This window comes from Salmo trutta, chromosome 22 (genome assembly GCF_901001165.1).
Source record: "Salmo trutta chromosome 22, fSalTru1.1, whole genome shotgun sequence".
Classification (NCBI taxonomy): domain Eukaryota; kingdom Metazoa; phylum Chordata; class Actinopteri; order Salmoniformes; family Salmonidae; genus Salmo; species Salmo trutta.
In genome coordinates, this window is record NC_042978.1 from 48,268,055 (window position 1) to 48,282,907 (window position 14,853).

Genomic DNA, 14,853 nt, shown 5'->3' on the forward strand with positions numbered 1-14,853 from the left:
TATCTATTTTTTTTATCGTCCAACTCATTCACGTTTCCTTATCAATACGCCATTATAAATGAAGGATGAATTAATAAATGAATGAATGAATGACTAACAAACCTTTGGACAGATACTTTTCTGATAAATAAGTATTGACCAATTATAGGCGCCTTAGCAATGGGGCAAACGGAGCAGCTGCATCCCACTTTTAAAATAGGGGTGCAAACGTGTTTTTTTTTTGCCCAACCACTTTTTTACCAGAAAATTATGATCCATTTGGTAGTTTGCCATTTTCAATGACAGGTAATGATTTCAGCTAGTCTGTATTAAAATAGATATGTCCATTTTATATGCAGGGTTCGGTTGGTTACTTTCTAAATGTAATCTGTTGCAGTTACCTGTTCAAGTCATCAGTAACGTAACCTTTGGATTTCCCCAAACTCAGTAACGTAATCTGATTACATTCTGTTACTTTTAGATTACTTTCCCCTTAAGAGGCATTAGAAGAAGACAAACATGTTTGTCACCAGCTGAACGACATCTATTGCAGGATAAATCAATGTTAACGTTAACGTGGCCGGCCATATATGGATGTTAAATGTTACATTATGGGTTGGTAATGTTGGCTTCTTCTAACTCATCGCTTTCTACGACATATAATAATACGATTAAATTACAGTTGATGTCGGAAGTTTACATACACCTTAGCCAAAAACATTTAAACTCAGTTTTTCACAATTCCTGACATTTAATCCTAGTAACAAATTCCCTGTCTTAGGTCAGTTAGGATCACCACTTTATTTTATGAATGTGAAATGTCAGAATAATAGTAGAGAGAATGATTTATTTCAGCTTTTACTTATTTCATCACATTCCCAGTGGGTCAGACGTTTACATACACTCAATTAGTATTTAGTAACATTGCCTTTAAATTGTTTAACTTGGGTCGAACGTTTCAGGTAGCCTTCCACAAGCTTCCCACAACAAGTTGGGTGAATTTTGGCCCATTCCTCCTGACAGAGCTGGTGTAACTGAGTCAGGCTTGTAGGCATCTTTGCTCGCACATGCTTTTTCAGTTCTGCCCACAAAATTTCTATAGGATTGAGGTCAGGGCTTTGTGACGGCCACTCCAATACCTTGACTTAAGCCATTTTGCCACAACTTTGGAAATATGCTTGAGGTCATTGTCCATGTGGAAAACCCATTTGCGACCAAGCTTTAACTTCCTGACTGATGTCTTGAGATGTTGCTTCAATATATCCACTGAATTTTCCTTCCTGATGATGCCATCTATTTTGTGAATTGCACCAGTGCTGATGCTGCCACCCCCGTGCTTCATGGTTGGGATGGTGTTCTTCGGCTTGCAAGCCTCCCCCTTTTTCCTTCAAACATAATGATGGTCATTATGGCCAAACAGTTCTATTTTTGTTTCATCAGACCAGAGGACATTTCTCCAAAAAGTACGACCTTTGTCCCCATGTGCAGTTGCAAAGCGTAGTCTGGCTGTTTTATGGCGGTTTTGGAGCAGTGGCTTCTTCCTTGCTGAGCGGCCTTTCAGGTTATGTCGATATAGGACTCGTTTTACTGTGGATATAGATACTTTTGTACCGGTTTCCTCCAGCATCTTCACAAGGTCATTTGCTGGTGTTCTGGGATTGATTTGCACTTTTCACACCAAAGTACGTTCATCTCTAGGAGACAGAACGCGTCTCCTTCCTGAGCAGTATGACGGCTGCGTGGTCCCATGGTGTTTATACTTGCGTACTATTGTTTGTACAGATGAATGTGGTACCTTCAGGCATTTGGAAATTGCTCCCAAGGATGAACCAGACTTGTGGAGGTCTACAATTTTTTTCTGAGGTCTTCGCTGATTTCTTTTGATTCTCCCATGATGTCAAGAAAAGAGGCACTGAGTTTGAATGTCGGCCTTGAAATTAATCCACAGGTACACCTCCAATTGACTCAAATGATGTCAATTAGCCTATCAGAAGCTTCTAAAGCCTTGACATCATTTTCTGGAATTTTATCGGCACAGTCAACTTAGTGTATGTAACCTTTTGACCCACTGGAATTGTGATACAGTGAATTATAAATGAAATAATCTGTCTGTAAACAATTGTTGGAAAAATGACTTGTGTCATGCACAAAGTAGATGTCCTAACCGACCAAAACTATAGTTGGTAAACAAGAAATGTGTGGAGTGGTTGAAAAACAAGTTTTAATGACTCCAACCTAAGTGTATGTAAACTTTCTACTTCAACTGTATATCTTTACAATAAAAACTAAAATCGATCAGAATTCCAGTCATTCCAATAAATGTTATACCCCTTGATCTTCAAGAATAGGACTTGGAAATATGGAAGTATAGATTAGCCTAATTGTTTTACCTGAGCATAGCCCCAAAACTAAGGATTTATAAGCCAGTCCTACTCTGTTGTTTATGATTGTGTTGTTATGGAGGACTGATTGGGCTCATTGATCCTCATAGAATGGCTTTGAGCACTACTGAAAAGTGCTATTTACATGTGAAAAATAAATGCCATATGCTGCATTTGCTATAGGCCTATTGTTTACCTTTTTGTTGGTTACACTTTGATATCTTGATAATATGCAGCTGTTTAAAGGGCAAATCCACAGATGAAACAATAACAAAATAGCCGCCCCGCCTCTGTTTTGGTAAAAAGCTGAGGGATGGGGCCTTGAGAAATGTAACCACTCTCAGATTAGTAGACAGAGCTATGGTTGCAAGGACTGACCATCCATGATATAAAAATAATTGTTTTAACCATGTTATGAGGCTATACAGTGTTTGTTTACATTGATAATGTTCACAAACATTGGAATAAAACAAGTTCACACATATGGAATCAAAAAAGTGTTAAACAAATCAAAATATATTTTAGATTTTAGATTCTTCAAAGTAGCCTCCCTTTGCCTTGATGACAGCTTTGCACACTTGGCATTTTCTCAACCAGTTACGCCTGGAATGCTTTTCCAACAGTCTTGAAGGAGTTCCCACATATGCTGAGCACTTGTTGGCTGCTTTTCCTTCACTCTGTTGTCCAACTCATCCCAAACCATCTCAATTGTGTTGTGGTCGGGTGACTGTGGAGGCCAGGTTATCTGATGCAGCACTCCATCTCTCTCCTTCTTGGTCAAATAGCCCTTTTGGGTCATTGTCCTGTTGAAAAACAAATTATAGTCCCACTAAACCCAAACCAGATGGGATGGTGTATCGCTGCAGAATGCTGTGGGTTGCTATTTGAAGAATCTCAAATATAAATATATTTTGATTTGTTTAACACTCTGGTGACTACATGATTCCATATGTGTTATTTCATAGTTTTGATTGCTTCCCTACTATTCTACAATGTAGAAAATAGTACAAAAAATAAAGATAAAACCTTGAATGAGTAGGTGTTCTGTAACTTTTAACCGGTAGTGTGTGTGTGTGTGTGTGTGTGTGTGTGTGTATGTATGTATGTATGTATGTATGTATGTATGTATGTATGTATGTATGTATGTATATATATATATATATATATATATATATATATATATATATATATATATATATATATATATATAATTTATAAGTCCAAAAATGGATGTAGCAAATACAGATTACCCCTTTAAGTCTATCCAAAGTGTGCGAGTTTGAGCACGTGTCCATTAGGCCTATGGATTTAAAACATATTTATCAGCATGAATTAGATTGAGCAATTAAAGCCCCACTTTTATTCCATAGGTTTGGCTCTGCACGATTCATCTGTTGCAAGAGCGCATTTTTCACTGGCTGTCCACTGGTTTCTAAAAACAATGATTGATAGTCAGCTTAAACTTCTTGAATTCAACCATCATTGGGTTCAAATGCACATTTAGATTTGTGAACAGCCATCCACAATCCGTAAGGCGCAAATAGCTAAATGAGAGAGCAGCAGTGTGATTCACACCAATGCACTTTGTAGATATCAATAATAAGTAATATCCGTATCGTCATAGACTCCACCACTGCTGTCATCCTTACCTCCAAGTGTTTATTCAAGTTGGATAATAATCTTTGGAATGCCGACAGCAGTCAAACAATTGGAAGACATCGTTTAGACTGTAGCCTACAAAAGCCTATTCCTGCTCTTTCCTCGCGATCCATCAAACACATTTAGTGTGTCATCATAGAGGTCTCTGACATCATAGAGGTCTCTGACATCATAGAGGTCTCTGACTTGTGGTCAGACTCGCTCAGGTGGAACTAACGTAAATGTGCGCCTTTTTTCAATGCTGATTTGAAGGTCATTGAGAAAACTAGAGAAATGTCAAAGTTTTTTCCCCGCAAACATCCTTTCTGAATTTAAAAGTAATCCTCGATGTAATCATCTAGTTTTTTTAAAGTATCTGTAATCTGATTACAATATTTTAGCTGGTAACGGATTACAGTTGCCGTTTTTTGTCATCTCAGTGCAAGAGGTGTCACGACAGACCCTGGTTCAATTCCAGGCTGTTTCACAACCGGCCGTGATTGGGAGTCCCATAGGGCAGCGCACAATTGGCCCAACGTCGTCCGGGTCTGGCTGGCGTAGGCCGTCATTGTAAATAAGAATTTGTTCTTAACTGACTTGCCTACTTAAATAAAGGTTGAAAAAAATAGTGCAGAATGACTCTGAGTAGTCTTCCGTCAGCCTACCAAAGGTTGCACCTTAGCAGAAAACTGTATTCTAAGCCAAACTGCTATTCAGCATTTTTGTTTTTCATCAATAACTAAGCTACTACTTTCAGCATTTAGTTGTGTATGGCTGCATTCACATACGCTGTTTGTAACAGGTGAATTAGCCTATCTATCTTGGAGTCTATATTCATTACCATAACGGCCTTGCTTTAGTGTTTAGGGTGCTTTCCATTGTGCTGATTTATTGTGGTATAGCATTATATAAGCAGAATATAATATAATTGCAATGTAGAACCCCCCAAAATTGTGCCCCCTCAATGATTTCAACTGACCCCTTAGTCACTTTATCCTAAGGCTGGGCCTGTCTGCTTGGCTTGGTAAGTAATATCGATCAAATAAGCCATTTCTACCCTCTTTGCATTAATAAATATGTATGCTGCTGAGACAAATTATATATTTTTTTAAAATCATATTGACAGCGCTTCAAACAATGGCACCAAAAAACCCTGCTCCCAAGCTTTTACATCTCTACTTTCAGACAGTCAGGCGTCCATGTTGACAACTGACCTCAAGACCCTAATCCAGTCAAGGTTTAGAAAATCAATCAGAGAGAGGAGTTAGTTCACATCACAGGTGACCACTGACCACTATTTGCTCCTGATAGACTTTAAGATAACTATTGTCATTGGTATTTTGGTTTATATTTAACCAACAGGGCACTGAGGGCAGAAAAGAGCACAGAAGATAAAGTTAAATAGCCAAATTGATTATTCACAGGAATAAAGCCAATGCAACGGCCTGTTTTACAAACAGTGGACCTACCACATGGATGGACATTCATAAAACTCCATTGCGAGCCCGCTATGCTAGGCCACACCTCAGTAAACGGAGACCGACGCCAATGTCTTTTGGACATTTTTTGTTGTTGTTGTTGGTATCTTACAAACGGCAGGCCTACCACATAGATGGGCATTCCTAAAATTCTATTTCAGGTAACACTGCAATTTTTGTCTTGCCTAGGGAGCCAAAACGGCCAGGACCGGCCCTGCCTTTATCATATCTAACATTTCCAAATCATTAATTCCAGTCAATCCCATATGACCTATGTCTCATCATTAAGTCTGATAGAGTTGGTCATAGACAGAAGATCAGCCCCCCCCCCCCCCCCCCCCCCGATAGCATATAAACACTTCAGTTGAGGGCACCCTGGAGGTCAGCCCCCCCAGATACCATATGAACACATCTAAAGCCAAGGCAAAATGTGTAGAATTGCAGGAAATTAGCGGTAAAACGTCTAAATCTTCCCTCAGTCTCACAGCTCTAGCTTTTTCGGGGCCCGAAGCGACAGACAAAAATGGACGTTTTAAATTCTACAGATTTTGCCATGGGCGTAGAGAAAATGTAGCAATTTTATAACCAGTTTCACGCAATTCTACAAATGTTGCCATAGGGCAGAGAGATTGTTTTTGCAGCGGTCCTAGAGGCAAGTTGCCCTAAGCGACCCCTTACTTTACTTTTACTTGGAGTCAGCACTGTTTATGGCGAAATGTGTAGAATAGCAGAAGAAAAAAAATGTGCTTTGAAACTGCTAAATGTTCTCTCAGCTTCATGGCAAAATGTCTAGAATAGTTTAGATATACAACTGCACATCTAGTGCCAAAAAGTGTCCCCCTGCCAAAAATGTAGCTAGCCAGACAGTTGTATTTAGCTAACATTAGCTAGGCAGCTAACTGTTATTGTAGCTTACTGTTTGTATATAGCTTGCATTTCAATGGTTTTCCCTCTAGGAGATTTAACTGTATCTGTCCAAACAGGCAAAGTAGTATGAAGGCACCACTGATCTCGACAAGAGGCACAACATTCGTAGGGGGCAGAGAAATTCACGATTCAGGGAAACCTTAAGCATTTAACTTCTATTTGATAACTTGAAATTCTGTCTTCCCGATTCTTGCTTACAAGCTAAAATTAAAGCAGCCAACAAGTGTTCAGCATATGTGGGAACTCCTTCAAGACTGCTGGAAAAGCATTCCAGGTGAAGCTGGTTGAGAAAATGCCAAGAGTGTGCAAAGCTGTCATCAAGGCAAAAGGTGGCAACTTTGAAGAATCTCAAATCTCAAAATTAGTTTAATACTTTTTTGGTTACTACATGATTCCATATGTGTTATTTCATAGTTTTGATGTCTTCACTATTATTCTACAATGTAGAAAATAGTAAAAATTAAGAAAAACCCTTGAGTGAGTAGGTGTGTTCAAATCTTTGACTGGTACTGTATGTACAACCATTTTTCAACAACCGTTGTCCGTCTAGTTAGTTGGTCGTCTACGTGTTACTAGCTATACATGTAGTTAGTTATATGTCTGTCATAATGAGCTATCTAGCTATAAGTTAACCCTCACCATTCAAATGGATAGGTGTAAGCCATTATGGTCATTCCAATTGCCCTTAACTAGGTGTCTTTACTAGACAGACACAGATAGAGAGAGGAGGGGGAGGGGGGAGATGGGGGGAGAGAGGGGGGAGAGAGAGGGACAGACAGAGGGGGGAGAGAGAGGGGACAGACAGAGGGGGAGAGGGGGGGGGGAGAGGACAGAGAGAGGGGGGGAGAGAGAGGGGAGAGAGAGGGGACAGACAGGGAGGGAGAGAGCGAGGGGACAGAGAGAGGGGACAGAGAGAGGGGAGAGAGAGGGGGGAGAGAGAGGGGGAGGGAGAGGGGACAGAGAGAGGGGGGGAGAGAGAGGGGACAGACAGAGGGAGGGAGAGAGAGAGAGGGGGGAGAGTGAGGGGACAGAGAGGGGACAGAGAGAGGGGACAGAGAGAGGGGGGGAGAGAGGGGACAGAGAGAGGTGGGGAGAGAGAGGGGGGAGAGAGGGGAGAGAGGGGGGAGAGAGGAGAGAGAGGGGAGAGAGAGGGGTCAGAGAGAGGGGGGAGAGAAAGGGGGGAGAGAGAGGGGACAGACAGAGGGGGGGAGAGAGATGGGAGAGAGAGAGAGAGGGAGGAGAGAGAGAGAGAGAGAGAGGGGGAGAGAGAGGAAGAAAGTAAGAAAAACAGCAGTGCACATTTACTTAGACTTGAGTATTTCAACAACTCTTCTCTTTCAACTTATTAGGCAATCACAAGGAAAGGATGGCCAGCCACACAGGAGGGTGATTTTCACTACAGAGGAGGAGGCCGTGCTGACGGAGATCAATGCTGGCCATTTCGGAGGGAAGCGCATCATTGGCAAAATAAACCTACGCTTCTTCTGGAGTGGGATTGTCAAGGATGTGGACAGCTGTGCAAGTGAAATAACCTTTTGTTTATCAATTACATTCTATTATATCTGAAAATGACTATCATATCAGAGAGCACACAATGTTTCAATGTGCCACGTTGTGCCTAAAGGTCAGTACCCTGTCTAGTCAGCCAGAAGTTTGAGAGGGTGATGACTGTGGCGCCGGAGTTAAAGCCCATCAGTTATTTCACCGTGGCACATGATTGGTCAGCCCATCAGTTATTTCACCGTGGCACATGATCGGTCAGCCCATCAGTTATTTCACCGTGGCACATGATCGGTCCGGCCATCAGTTATTTCACCGTGGCACATGATCGGTCCGGCCATCAGTTATTTCACCGTGGCACATGATCGGTCAGCCCATCAGTTATTTCACCGTGGCACATGATCGGTCAGCCCATCAGTTATTTCACCGTGGCACATGATTGGTCAGCCCATCAGTTATTTCACCGTGGCACATGATCGGTTAGTGGCACAATTCACATTTTACTCTAAGTTGTTTTGTAAAGGCTGCTTTTATTTGACCACAACAGAGTTCCATATTATAGAATGTGTGTGTGTTTCAGTATCCTTACACATATGAAAATCTGCATACTGTATGACACAGATACGGGGTAAGAATAAAGTCAACTTCTCTGTGACACTTTAAATGTTTGGAGTGGACCTCATCGGACCGTTAAACAAATCCAGGAACAACAGCTGGTGTCTGACGGTGACCGATCACTTTACCTTAGTGGGTGGAGGCGATACCCATTAAAGTCAGTAAAGGAAGAGAACGTGCTTAACTCTCAATTCCCTTCTGTAACCCATTAAAAAGGGTGCTAGGAACCAAACATTTATTTTTGTTTTGTATTTTATTTCACCTTTATTTAACCAGGTAGGCCAGTTGAGAACAAGTTCTCATTTGCATCTGCGACCTGGCCAAGATAAAGCAAAGCAGTTCATTTACATTTACATTTAAGTCATTTAACAGACGCTCTTATCCAGAGCGACTTACAAATTGGTGCATTCACCTTATGATATCCAGTGGAACAACCACTTTACAATAGTGCATCTAAATCTTTTAGGGGGGGGGGGGTTAGAAGGATTACTCTATCCTATCCTAGGTATTCCTTAAAGAGGTGGTGTTTCAGGTGTCTCCGGAAGGTGGGGATTGACTCCACTGTCCTGGCGTCGTGAGGGAGCTTGTTCCACCATAGGGGTGCAAGAGCAGCGAACAGTTTTGACTGGGCTGAGCGGGAGCTGTGCTTCCTCAGAGGTAGGGAGGCGAGCAGGCCAGAGGTGGATGAACGCAGTGCCCTTGTTTGGGTGTAGGGCCTGATCAGAGCCTGAAGGTACGGAGGTGCCATTCCCCTCACAGCTCCATAGGCAAGCACCATGGTCTTGTAGCAGATGCGAGCTTCAACTGGAAGCCAGTGGAGAGAGCGGAGGAGCGGGGTGACGTGAGAGAACTTGGGAAGGTTGAACACCAGACGGGCTGCGGCGTTCTGGATGAGTTGTAGGGGTTTAATGGCACAGGCAGGGAGCCCAGCCAACAGCGAGTTGCAGTAATCCAGACGGGAGATGACAAGTGCGACACAAACAACAACACTGTCACGCCCTGGCCATAGAGAGGGTTTTATTCTCTATTTTGGTTAGGCCAGGGTGTGACTAGGGTGGGCATTCTATGTCCTTTTTTCTATGTTTTGTATTTCTTTGTTTTGGCCTGGTATGGCTCTCAATCAGGGACAGCTGTACATCGTTGTCGCTGATTGGGAGCCGTACTTAGGTAGCCTGTTTTCCTTTGGGTTTTGTGGGTGGTTAATTTCTGTTTAGTGTGTTAGGATACCTGACAGAACTGTTTGGCTGTCGTTTTTTTTTTTTTGTGAAGTGCCTTTTTTTCATCCAAAATAAAAGATGAGCACTCAACACGCTGCGCCTTGGTCTCTTCAATATGACGCTGCGCCTTGGTCTACTCCCTGCAACAGCCGTTACAAACACAGTTACACATGGAATAAACAAACATACAATCAATAATACAGTAGAAAAATCGTTATACAGCATGTGCAAATGAGGTAGGATAAGAGAGGTAAGGCAATAAATAGGCCATGGTGGCGAAGTAATTACAATATAGCAATTAAACACTGGAATGGTAGGATGTGCGGAAGATGAATGTACAAGTTGAGATACTGGGGTGCAAAGGAGCAAGATAAATAAATAAATACAGTATGGGGATGAGGTAGATACAGATGAGCTATGTACAGGTTCAGTGATCTGTGAGCTGCGTGTATGATATCCATCAAGGACGAGACTGGCGAGGACACCTCCAAGGCGATGATGGACATCTTCAAAACCCACGGTTCTCCTGAGGTCATCTTGAGTCACCGAGGTCGTGAACTCTGGAACAAGGTACGGATGTTATAAGTTATATTCTGTCACCAATGGTTTGTTTTAGTTTTTTTTTTACAATTCGTTTTTGTTTTCCATGGTACATAATCAGACATATTTCAATATCTTACAATGTCAGATAGATATCGCTTTCCTACCCCCTCCTCCAGGTTTGGATGAACGGACCAACCAGGCCCTCAAGACTACCATGGGAAAGTCCCTTGACGGGTACCAGGAACGGTGGGAGAACAACCTGAAGGTAATTCTCTTTGAACACAACAGCAGCGCCCAGGATTCCATCGCCCTATCGCCTGCTGTACGGACGTGAGCCGTAGCTGTTAGTGAGGTAAACAATGCAATTGTATATACAATTATTGTATATGCTGTCGTTTTTAAAATGTGTGATTTACTTAGTGTTGTTTATATATATATTTCTATTTTTGTATAACGTAACTTTCAGATCACTGAAATTCCACCTGATGTGATGGAGGTTGTTGAACCAGATCAGAATTCCTTCCAGGACCACGTTCAGGCACGGACTGAGAAGGATGTGGAGGTTTTTGACCAGGTAAAAATGATTGTCCGCTGTTAATTTATTTTCTGGCCCTCCCAAGACATATGTAAGAAATGTATTTGTAAAAATATTAAATATGATTGCATTTATTTCTGTCATCAATCAAGGTGAGACTGAACATGGACAAGGCGCAGGAGAAACAAAAGGAGAGCTACTGGAGGAGAATCAAAAAGGGAACCAAGTGCTCGACATCGAATGACTTGGCTTGCAAGAAGGTCGAAAGGAAGACGAGACCTGGGAAACCTCTGCTCTTTCGCTCCTAGCTAGGGTGACCATCCGTTAAGCTGAATATAAAAATCTCAGATAATAACTATTTGCATTTGCACACAAAATAACCTGAAGCTAGTTTTAGTTTTCACTTTGTCTTCCAAGGGTTACCTCGGTGGAAGCCAACAATCTTCTCCAGTTGGAACAGTTGGACGGTCGACCACTGAAAGCCCTGACGCCCTACGCTTCGGTGAAGCCCAATAGACAAAGTATGTTAAACTTTGGTTGACATTTGAGAAAGCAAGAAATGGTAGTTATGCTGAGCTTATAAAAATGGACCTCTTCAATTTACCTCCAAATGACTTCAGGACCATCGACTGTCCGAGCCACCCAGGAGGTGTCCCATCCACCAGAGCCAGTGATTTTGGAACAATCTGACGTTCTGTGCTCTGAGTCTGAGGGGGACCAGCTTAACCTTCAAAAAACAGTTGAAAAGTACATACAGTATCTCCCATTTATAACACTGCAGTAATCCATCACATTTTCTAATAGTAGAGTGTAACCTGTGTGTTTGCTTGTTTACATCTCTGTCTCATAGCCTGTTCCTGTTCCCTTTAACTCTTGTTCTCCAGGACCTAGGAGTTCTGCCGAACACCCAGACGTGGATCTACCTAATGTCCTCCATTACCAACCGCCCTCCAACAATTACATAATCTACAGCGACTGTTACTGTTATGTTTGTCATTATCTGCTAATAAAGTTTTCTTGCTCTATCATACTGGGTACATAAAATGTGAGATACACAGGTGAACTAAAAACACTTGCACTGCAAACACTCAGAACAAAGAGAGCATCAGTGCGTGAACTTTGCAGTCTCCCTCTTCAAGTCCCCCTTCCGGCTGCCTGTTGAATGGCAGAACCTCCCACCCACACAGCACCCACCTCCGCTCTATTCCACACACCAGAATTCAGTATATGATTGCCATGTGAGTGTACAAAAAAAAAGATCACTGCCAGGTTGGTTTTCACAACTCTTTCACAAGGTGTTCCTTGTTGTAAATTGTAACTTTATCACTTTATGGTATTTGTTTTTTCAACATGATTTATTGTTGTATCCTGGGACCTACAATAGATAAGAGTGGAGGCTCCTCAGAAGAGGAAAGGGAGGACCATCCTCCTCAGTCATTTTTTCATTAAAATAATGGTAAAACATTTAACATGTTTTTTTTATAGAAAACTATACTAAATATAATCACATGTAACCAAATAATTGATTAAAACACACTGGCCAAGATAAAGCAAAGCAGTTCGACACATACAACAACAGAGTTGCACATGGAGTAAAACAAACATACAGTCAATAATACAGTAGAAAAATAAGTCTATATACAATGTGAGCAAATGAGGTGAGATAAGGGAGGTAAAGGCAAAAAAGGCCATGGTGGCAAAGTAAATACGATATAGCAAGTAAAACACTGGAATGGTAGATTTGTAGTGGAAGAAAGTGCAAAGTAGGAATAGAAATAATGGGGTGCAAAGGAGCAAAATAAATAAATACAGTAGGGGAAGAGGTAGTTGTTTGGGCTAAATTATAGATGGGCTATGTACAGGTGCAGTGATCTGTGAGCTGCTCTGACAGCTGGTGCTTAAAGCTAGTGAGCGAGATAAGTGTTTCCAGTTTCAGAGATTTTTGTAGTTCGTTCCAGTCGTTGGCAGCAGAGAACTGGAAGGAGAGACGACCAAAGGAAGAATTGGCTTTGGGGGTGACCAGTGAGATATACCTGCTGGAGCGTGTGCTACAGGTGGGTGCTGCTATGGTGACCAGTGGGCTGAGATAAGGGGGGACTTTACCTAACAGGGTCTTGTAGATGACCTGGAGCCAGTGGGTTTGGCGACAAGTATGAAGCGAGGGCGTGAGATGTGGTGATCTGGCCCTGGTCATGGACATGCAGTGCTTGAATTGGGCCAGCCTGGTACACACGGGTACTGAGTGCCAGGCAGCGCCTAAAATGTTTGACTGCTTGGGTACCAGCACCTGGCTTAAAAAAATATGACCAGCACCCAAAAATAAAAAATATTTCAGTAGTTTCGACATCATTTAGGAGGATATGTTACTTTACCACCCTGAACCTCATCAAAACAAGATCAAGTTTCTTTGCAGGCTTCAATAAAGGTCATAACAACACCAGTTCAGCTGAATTTTCTTGCAGCTCAGTTTCCCTTTAAAAAAATAAAAATGGGAAGGGCCAGGGTGCGGATCTAGTATCTAGTCCACCCTGTCTTATTCATTATGATCTAAAAGGCAAAACTGAACCTAGACCAGCTGTCACACACTGATCTGTTTTACCTGTGTTTGTGCTTGTCTCCCATCTCCCCCTATCATCCCCTGTGTATTTACATATACCTGCGTTTTCTGTTTGTCTGTGCCAGTTCGCCTTGTCCCGTCAAGATCTACCAGCATGTTCCCGTGTTTCCTGCACTCTAATTTTGGGTTTTCCTAGTCTTCCCAGTTCTGACCTTTCTGCCTGTCCTGACCCTGATCCTGCCTGCCGTTTTGTACCTGCCTGACTCTGATTTGGATTACGACTCTTTACCTGCTTTGACCTACCTTTTGCCTGCCCCTTGTATTATAATAAACTCTGAGACTCGTACTATTCGCCTCCTGGGTCTGGGCCCGAGCCTTGATACCAGCACTCTATTCTGAAATGTTTTATGAATATGGGCCCAGAGGTCTCCAGGTCAGGTCAGAGGTCAACCCCGCCCTGTGCAATTGTGTCCTGGACTTCCTGACGGGTCGCCCCCCAGGGTGGTGAAGGTAGGAAACAACATCTCCACTTCGCTGATCCTCAGCACTGGAGCCCCACTAGGGTGTGTGTTCAGCCCTCTCCTGTACTCCCTATTCACCCATGACTGCGTGGCCATGCACGCCTCCAACTCAATCATCAAGTTTGCAGACGACACAACAGTAGTAGGCTTGATCACCAACAGCGACGAGGCAGACTTTCGGGAGGAGGTGAGGGCATTCGGAGTGTGGTGTCAGGAAAACAACCTCTCACTTAACGTCAACAGAACATAGGAGATGATCGTGGACTTCAGGAAACAGCAGAGGGAGCACGCCCCAATCCATATTGACGGGACAGCAGTGGAGAAGGTGGAAAGTTTCAAGTTCCTCTGCGCACACATCACGGACAAACTGAAATGGTCCACCCACAACCTCAGGAGGATTTCTGAAATTTGGCTTGTCATCTAAAACCCTCATCGCCTGGTACGGCCATTGACCGCCCACAACCGCAGGGCTCTCTAGAGGGTGGTGCGGTCTGCACAACGCATCACCGGGGGCAAACGACCTGCCCTCCAGGACACCTGCAGCACCCAATGTCACAGAAAGGCCAAAAAGATCATCAAGGACATCAACCACCCGAGCCACTGCCTGTTCACCCTGCTACCATCCAGAAGGCGAGGTCAGTACAGGTGTATCAAAGCTGGGACCGAGAGACAGAAAAATAGCGTCCATCTCAAGGCCATCAGGGTAGCGGCAGGGTAGCCTAGTGGTTAGAAAGGTACCAATCTGTCGTTCTGTCCCTGAACAAGGCAGTTAACCCACTGTTCCTAGGCCGTCATTGAAAATAAGAATTTGTTCTTAACTGACTTGCCCTGGTTAAAAAAAAGTTAAATAAAGGTTAAAAAAAATCAGACTGTTAAACAACTTTCACTAACATAGAGAGGCTGCTGCCAACATACAGATATGAAATCACTGGCACACTTTAATAATGTTTACATATCTTGCA